Source organism: Neodiprion lecontei, chromosome 7 (assembly GCF_021901455.1).
Source record: "Neodiprion lecontei isolate iyNeoLeco1 chromosome 7, iyNeoLeco1.1, whole genome shotgun sequence".
NCBI lineage: Eukaryota > Metazoa > Arthropoda > Insecta > Hymenoptera > Diprionidae > Neodiprion > Neodiprion lecontei.
In genome coordinates, this window is record NC_060266.1 from 10,034,523 (window position 1) to 10,043,772 (window position 9,250).

The 9,250-nt window shown below is 39.1% G+C and overlaps 1 long non-coding RNA gene across 2 annotated transcripts; it reads right to left on the reverse strand.

Moving 5' to 3' along the window:
• Window positions 1-3,206: 3,206 nt before the first annotated feature.
• LOC124295381 lies at window positions 3,207-4,869 on the reverse strand. Of its 2 annotated transcripts, none has more exons than XR_006905328.1 (3): window positions 4,521-4,869; window positions 4,079-4,280; window positions 3,207-3,999 (listed from the first exon to the last, which is right to left on the reverse strand). It is a non-coding gene; the product is annotated as an uncharacterized LOC124295381 (long non-coding RNA). The 2 variants fall into 2 exon arrangements; XR_006905327.1 differs by having other exon boundaries at window positions 4,525-4,867.
• Window positions 4,870-9,250: the final 4,381 nt, after the last annotated feature.

Here is a 9,250-nt window from a genome sequence, read left to right on the forward strand (position 1 = left end):
GCCACTAGCATCGCAGAGGTCGAAAAGATCGTAAATATTGGGTATGTTCCGATATACCAGAGGCGAGCACTGTTCAGTGCTCTTACTGGGGAGAAATTCGTTCCGTTATAGACGGACAGTATACAGTCGCAGTATCCTAGGGAAATATATGACGTCATAAATCGTCGCCATTTTTCTACTGTGAACACTGGTGCTTTCGAGGTAAGGTGCTCTCAGTGCTTTGATCACGTGATCAACAGCGTTCAGAAATTTAACAGCTTCCACTATTGATAATTATTATTATTGAATATTGTCATTTAAAAATACCGGCCGTTAAAAACAAAAATGGAAAATTTGAATAAATTGTGTTTATTGCAATGTGAAACAAATATTATGTATGAAATGAAAGTAACGCCAAAAAATGTCGATCACAGTATACTGTACTGCGTTCCGTTTTAAGCAGTAACCAGTATAGCTAACTATGAAGGAACGGCTTCGCAGTATACTAAATTGACGACACAACTTACAGTGCTCGCAGTGTATATCGGTGTTACGTGCCAGCCGGTATCCACGGCGGCGCCCTCTCTGCGCTCTACCTGACCAGCGTGCAGTTACCATAAGAGAGCCCTACGTGCTCTTACCGATAGTCGTAGATTAATACCAACGCACTTAGTTACCATCACAACGTCCAAATTCTTATATCAACAGTCCTCACACGCTAGATTAACCGTTATTTCATCAGTCAAATTCATAACATACATGTTATATATATATTTTTTCCCATTCAACCGTAATAACCCAAAATAATAAACCTGCAACAGTTCAAGATAACCAAAAAGACAAACACCGGAAACGAGGGAAGATAAATCACGGATAGCTCACAGAGAAAGAAACCCCTATTCCCAGAATTCAGGATAGCGCCCTTATTTTAACGAAAACAAGACCAGTCAGCGCTTCGCCGCTTGCTTCTCTTAACCAATCACCTCGCGCCAATCCACCACCGAGATCCCACGCACGAACCAGAAACCTTACCCCCAATTTTTTCATCATCCTCAACCAATCATCCGAGACCCGCGAGAAACCGCGACTCCTTTTGAACTCCTCCTATTTCCCCTCTAAGTCAACCTTCCCAAAAACAGAATAAGTAGAAGAACTTCAGACATCATAGACAACAGATCAGACCTCTACCGAAATCCTAGAATAAAATCATTATAAGTCATTCAGAACCTTCGAGACTTGTAAGTTTGTCACTGCGATAGTGATTAACACCAATCTGTAACACGATTGTAAACCTACCATCGAGAACTAGAAGGAGACCGTTAATAAATGTGTAATTAACCCAAGTGTTGTCATAAATAATTATTTCAATCACGCATAGTGATGGTTGGCACGAGCCCTACCTAACAAACTCTCAGAATTGTAGGCGAGTTGAACGAGAAGATCTGAGGAGCTGATCAGCGGATTCCCGAGATTTACATACACCAACTACGTAAGTCAGGAGAACAATTTAAATCACGCGGCGAATCAGAGTCGACTCGAAACGTTCCTCTCGGAACGTAACATCGGAACATACCCATTGTGACGCCGAACGGTACCTGGTGGAAATTTCCAGATGTTCGACACTGGAATCGGACACACAGCTACAGCTAGACTCACATCAGTAGTTTGGGTCATAAATTACCGATAAAGTATTGAAATACACCGGACAACGGACATTCTGTCGCTCTAATCGAATGAACTGAGGAAGGAGTAATTGTTGGATGAAAGATTTAATTAATTGGCTTACCTTTTGAGAATAATCTGGATATGGTGACTTGCAGCGTAGATTGGTGAGAGGATTTAACGGAATGACTGATTTTAATATATTTGGATACTTTGATTAACTTGAATTTATTTTATAAGTTCAATATTTCGAGTCACAAACAACGGAGTTACTCAATGTAAGATATTTAATTAATATGACAAAGTGGAGCTGAAAGCTCGCTGGATTTTTGGGCAGAGTAACGTTGTAGGAAAAGTTTAAATGCAAAAGGCAAAAGGATTTTACCGCGTGACTGTACCGGAACAAGCTGACGAATCTGGTGGTAGAAACCAAGAGGACGATCCGATGATCGGTCGCCGTTTCTATAGGTGTCGATCGTTACGCAGAACGATCCCCTTCTTTAGATTTTGTCAACTTTTTCGCACCTTCCCCCTTTTTCTAGGAATTAGAATTAGGGCACGACATCTTCGCCGCATGCACGCCTGTGATCTTAGTTCTTTAACTATTACTATATTGCAAGCTTTTACATATGGTATAACGCTGCGCTGGTGCAGTGGTGTAGGTGCAGGGTCGTTGCTCTGTAATTTTCCATTCTGCGTGGGCTTTGGTGTTGGGGCAGCAAGCCCCCCTTGGCCCCTCGGGTATCGTGCTTCTTCCTCCCTGTAGCGCGATTCTGTAACTCATTATAAGAATAACGATTCGGAACGCTATCGTAACGATAACGAATTTCGCCGCGTGTAACGACAATCTCATAACGACGGTGCGATTCCGTAACTACGAATAGCGACACTTCGACGTTACAGAATGGGATAACGAATCGTCGTTATGGATACCGACAGGAAGTGACGTATTGTGACAAATCCTTAGTAAGTAACTAGAATTTCATCGAAACTCGCCTTAAAATAATTGAAATTCGTGCCGCGGTGGCGCGCATGAAGGTTTAAATCGAGGCGCGCACAATCACTCAGTCACAGTCAGTGCAAATCCATCGTATAGTGAACATTGTAAATATAAATATCATCATTGTTATTATATCTTAACGATCTTAACACCGTTTAATACTTTTAATAAATTTCAATACGAGTAAAAAAATTTATTTGCACTCATACTCTTAAAAGGAGCCCTTTGACCACGTGTCGTGAATCCCCATGCAGCGTTTACTGCTTCTACGTTTTCCTCACTATTCTTTTTGCATGGACCACCATTGGGTTCTTCACGTAGAACCAATATTCTGAAGAGTAAAATTATATAACTACTCCCATTTTTTACTAAAGATCATAACTGTAGCTGTAATATTTTCAATACTTCAAGAAGTCTTTGAGTTTGTTAATTTCATGGAGGCAAAGCTATTTAAAAACAATACCATTTGAAAAAAAATTGAGGTCTAGTTTAGAATAAAGATTTTTCGCGTTTTTATTTTTTGTTCAGGTTAGAAAAGGTGAATATTTTTTATAAAATAAAGTTATACTTTAAAAACACAATTGAATATTTCTTTATGTACAATCAATTGTAAACATTATAGTTGAAGGAATGTAAATTCGAAAAATTGGTGATTTTGAAAAATTAACGACGGAGCCAGGAATCGAACCTGGCGTATAGAGATGCTTGACCGCAGCCTTACTCCTATGAGCCTATGAGATTTTGATGAAATAATATCTGTGCATTGAAGATATTAAAGAAATGAAATGACATGGAATTTTGAAAAAGGTACGCCAAGGCAGTACGTCGGAGCGTAACACCGCCCTGACTCTGTTGTCGTTAATTTCTCTCATCACCTTTAAACATTATACTTGTTGGCAATTTAACCATAAACATCATTCCATATTCTGTATTCTATTCATCCGCATCACGGAAGTTGGGAAATCTTTCTCTCATAATTTGTTGTTGAATTCGTTGAGCCAAAGCGCGTGGTCCTCGTCTGTTGTATTCGTCATCTTGATCCATCGGATCAACATCATTCTCTACGGGATGAGCTATCGGTGCTAGTTGTTCGTCATCTTCATTGTTTAATCGTAGTTGCACTCTCATGTTGTGCAGTACTGCACACGCATTAACAATTTTCGCTGCGAACGCTGGTTCGTACATCAAGACTCGCTGGTATGACAAGCATCTCCATACAGATTTAAAAACTCCAAAAAACCGCTCGACGACGCTTCTAACCTTACATAGTTGTTGTGTATATTGATGTTGTCGCGTATCTTCAGGAAAATTGGCCAGAGGTGTTAACAGCCAAGGCTCCAACGGATATCCAGCATCACCTGATGGAAAATATATTGATTTAGAAAAAAGTAGACTAAATATAATATGCATATTATGTATATAAAACTCAAACTGAACCTATGCTGCTTTGCTGAGGTGTTAACCAAGATTCATCACAGCTTCTTGAGGCAGGCGAAAAAGGCTGAGAAACTCTTCTCGTGGTAGCTAAAAAGGATTCTGAGCATCTCTTAGTCGCCTTCTTTCCACACGACGTTCGAGTCGACGTAATCTTTCCTCAAGAACGAATACATCCCAAGCAAGGTATTCGATAGCCATGATCCTTTGAGATTGAAGATAATCAAAGAAACAGCGTAAATAATAGACTTAATAGTAGAAATGAATTATTAATGAAATTAATGAATAATTATATTTGTGGAAGCAACTTTGTGGGTTCTTCGGAGCAACACTACAATTTATAGGTTATGTTATTCTTTTTTAGAAAATAATGAAATCTATTCTACAATTTTTTCTGAAGTCAATCTGCATTGATAATTCATAATTACTGCAAAATTCAACTTACTTACTTGTTATTTCAAACGTCGTAATTATTTTTCACTTTCGGAGCACTTTTCGAAGCACTTTCTCGGAGTCGAGAAAAATATGGGAAACGCACACCACTCCACTAGCTCGTGTGCAAAGTGTCGTTATAATCGTCGTTATAGCGTACCGAGGGGGTTCTGAGCCTCGCTATCCGCTCGCACCGTAACGACATCATAACGACACTTTTCGTTACTAATAACGACAAAACTCGCTAAGAATAGTGTACAGAATCGCATTTGTCGTTATAATAGCGACGCGGTCGGTAGCATAACGAAACTTGTCGTTATGAGTCCATAACGACAGCATAACGAGTTACAGAATTGCGCTACTGTGGGCGTTAGGACCCGGGCCGATCTTAGCAGTTATTTCCTAATATGGTAATCACTGTGCGCATGCGTTAGTGGTGACCCATATTTCGTGGTGTACGTTAATGCCGTCTAGTCATAGTTTACTTCTTAAATATTCTTACTATCCTGTTCGTTACAAAGTTTATATATTAAGATTGTCATATCGGTTACTTGTCGTTTTGTTAGTTCTATAGCGTGTAAATATATGAAATTGCATATGTATTATAATTGATTACTGTCGTTATTCACCTGGAGTACAATAGCGATTGTTTATCAGACATAGTTGCTATTTGCTTAACATTATTAGGATCGCGCTGCTGCGAATATTCTTAGGTGTTTGCGTTATAACTATCTTAACAGATTTAGGGTATTTAACAATTTGATAATTCGTAGTTTTTAGAGCAGGTTTACATGTATGCTGTCGTATATAATTCTCTTCTGTAATTGTTAATTCTTATATTGATATAAATCGGCTTGGAAGCTTCTAGAACGTTTTCTTTATACTTGTTGGTTGCCTGTCATTGGGCGTTGCCACGTATGCATCTTTGGGTTTAGTGCGAGTTGATTTACCTTTGATCGTTTCGTCGGTAAGTTTCCTAATGTATTCTCTAGGTGAAGCTCTGTATGGCTCCACATTGGAGATCTGCATTGCCTTCAAAACGTTGCGCGTGTTGCCTACAATACGGTATTACGGAGGAAGGTATAGTTCATGCTGGATAATTAGTATTCACGGTTTTGACGGTTTTGGAGTCTCTGGTTTTATGGGTTATTGCAGCAGTGCTATCTTTACATTATGTTGGTTATACATTTATCTATGGTTTTACAGTCTTCTATACTCCAGGCTATATGGTAAAGCATAGGTTGCTTATAGTATAGCTCTCAGCTCCGAATGCACAAATGGCATTGTCGAGTGCTATATAATAATTGGATATAATCGTGTTAGTTAATTATGGTGTTAATATGATAGTGATATATAATAACGTATAATAATATTATAGCTCTTTGTGGTGTGAAGATCTCGTAACATGGTTTTTAAGCTTTGGTTAGTGAATGTCATAGGGAGCTTCCCAGCAAGGAGACACAGTGTGACACTGTGTTACACGGTCGAACACTGTGCCTTGGTGCTTGTTGGAACGCTTTGAGGTTCTTAATTCAGTCACTAGAGTCCGCTCATGCGTTATACGCAAAATTTACGAACATTGAGCGCTCCAGGAAAAAAAAAGCATTTGTGAAACGCGTGTAGATTATCATTGCATTTAATAAATAAATATATACAATACCATGCGTCGCAAATAAAATCTAATAGAGATTTTGCAATTGTTCCTAACCACGCGGCGTAGATCGAGGTTAGGTGGTAAAGAGAACTCGGGTGGCGGTACTTTTTATTTTTATGCGACCGGTAAAACAGCGCGGTTCTTTATTGACACCATGCTTTTTAGGAGACGTATACATAAATACATATAGATAATGCAGAATATAGAAACTCTAAAGGGACGTACAATACATTTAACGAGACGCACACATTCACGGCGGTGCGCTCGGGACAGACTCACTCGGCCCCAACCCCAGTCGTGCGGCTAGGCCGCGCTTTTCGCGTCTCATTAATGGGTGGGGGTTGTGCGGTCCGGTAATCACACCGTATTTCTCAGATTCTTAACAAATCTCTAACTAAAAAATCGGCAGCAATGAATCCAACACAGTGTAACATCCGACCGGAACGTCCGTATGTTTTATCGACTATTATTACTGCATATTACTTTTATGAACTAACCAAACTCGAAGTACGAGAATCTTGTAACCATAGGGAATTAAAACAACTGTCTAATTATTTGGAATATCCCTAGATGGAAATAACTATGACATTCACTAACCAAAGCTTAAAAACCATGTTACGAGATCTTCGCACTACAAAGAGCTATAATATTATTATACGTTATTATATATCACTATCATATTAACACCATAATTAACTAACACGATTATATCCAATTATTATGTAACATTCGACAATGCCATTTGTGCATTCGCATTTGAGAGCTATACTGTAAGCAACTTACGCTATACTATATAGCCTGGTTTATAGAAGACTGTAAAACCATAGATAAATGTATAACCAATATAATGTAAAGATAGCACTGCTGCAATAATCCATAAAACCAGAGAGTGCAAGACCTTCAAAACCGTAAATACTAATTATCCAGCATGAATCATACTCTTCTCCGTAACACCGTATTGTAGGCAACACGCGCAAAGTTTTGAAGGCAATGCAGATCTCCAATGTGGAGCCATACAGAGCTCCATCTAGAGAACACATAAGGAAACTTACCGACGAAACGATTGAAGGTAAATCAACTCGCAATAAACTCAAAGATGCATACGTGGCAACGCCCAATGACAGGCAACCAACAAATATAAAGAAAACGTTCTAGAAGCTTCCAAGCCGATTTATATCAATATAAGAATTAATAATTACAGAAGAGATATACAAAAGCACACATGTAAACCTGCTCTAAAACCATGGATTATCAAATTGTTAAATACCCTAAATCTGTTAAGATAATTATAATACAAACACCTAAGAATATTCGAAGCAGCGCGATTCTAATAATGTTAAGCAAATAGCAACTATGTCTCATAAACAATCGCTATTCTACTCCAGGTGAATAACGACAGTAATCAATTATAATACATATGCAATTTTATATAGATACACGCTATAAAACTAACGAACGACGAGTAACCAATATGACATATAGACTTTGTAACGAACAGGATAGTAAGAATATTAAGGAGTAAACAGGAACTAGAATTCAGCGCATCGTGACCCCGAAAATGCACACGGTACTAACATAAAACATGAGTCACCACTAGCGCATACGCACTGCGATTACCATATTAGGAAATAGCTGCTGAAAGTACGCCACGGGGGGAAGAAGCACAGTAGCCGAAGGGCCAAGGGGGGGCTTGCGCCCCAACAACAAAGCTCACGCAGAATGGAAAATTACAGAATAACGACCCCGCACCTACACCACCGCACCAACGCAGCGTTATACCATATGTAAAAGCTTGCAATATAGTAATAGTTAAAGAACTAAGATCACAGGCGTGCATGCGGCGAAGATGTCGTGCCCTAATTGGAATTCCTAGAAAAAGGGGGAGGTGCGCAAAAGGTGACAAAATCTAAAGAAAGGGATCGTTCTGCGCAACGATCGACCCCTATAAAAACGGCGACCGATCATCAGATCGTCCTCTTGGTTTCTACCACCAGATTCGTCATCTTGTTCCGGTACAGTCTCGCGGTAAAATCCTTTTGCCTTTTGCATTTAAACTTTTCCTACAACGTTACTCTGCCCAAAAGTCCAGCGAGCTTTCAGCTCCATATTTTCATATTAATTTAAGATCTTACACCAAGTAACTCCGTTTTTGTGACTTGAAATATTGAACTTATAAAATAAATCCAAGTTAATCAAAGTATCCAAATATATTAGAATCAGTTATTCCGTTAAATCCTCTCACCAATCTACGCTGCAAGTCATCATATCCAGAGTATTCTCAAGAGGTAAGCTAATTAATTAAATCTTTTATCCAATAATTACTCCTTCGATTAGAGCGACAGAATGCCCGTTATCCGGTGTATTTCAATACTTTATCGGTAATTGGTGACCCAAACTACTGATGTGAGTCTAACTGTAGCTGTGTGAATGATTCCGGTGTCTAACATCTGAAAATTTCCACCAGGTACCGTTCCAACGTCACATATAAAATTTTTTATGGTGCATCGGCCGGGAAAACCAAACGTTATAATCGCAAAAAACTTTTTGTGACGCGAGTAGCGACCGACGGACGGCGGAAGCTTTGCGCACTACCGACACGAACTGAAAATCATCCTAATCTCGCTCGATTTGATAAAATAACTCAACAAACCTGAATTTTAATACCCGTTAACTTGCCAAAATTCTAAAAATCAATGAGTCAGTCAAGAATTTTTCCATCCGCTCTGGAAATTTTCCATTCGAATATTTCTTCAATATCGCAACCACTGGGATCTTGTATCACTGAGATCCCTCGTTTTCATCGAAATACTCTGTCGAACCAAGATTTCAACCTTCAATCGAAACCTCTGACAAATACCCGTTGTTCTCATAACGGATGCTTCCAAAATCGAACGAAATAAACGGAGGAAAACGCGGAACCGTAGCGAAGCTTTGGGAACAACATACTCAGCCGATTATATTAAGCGATCCGCACGAAATTCCGGACTCTGTAAAGGAGCCTTATCTCAATAAACCGCAGAATTCTAACCATACCATCGGAACTTTTGAAGATATTTGCTATCACACGGGAGATACAGAAGAGCGAATAA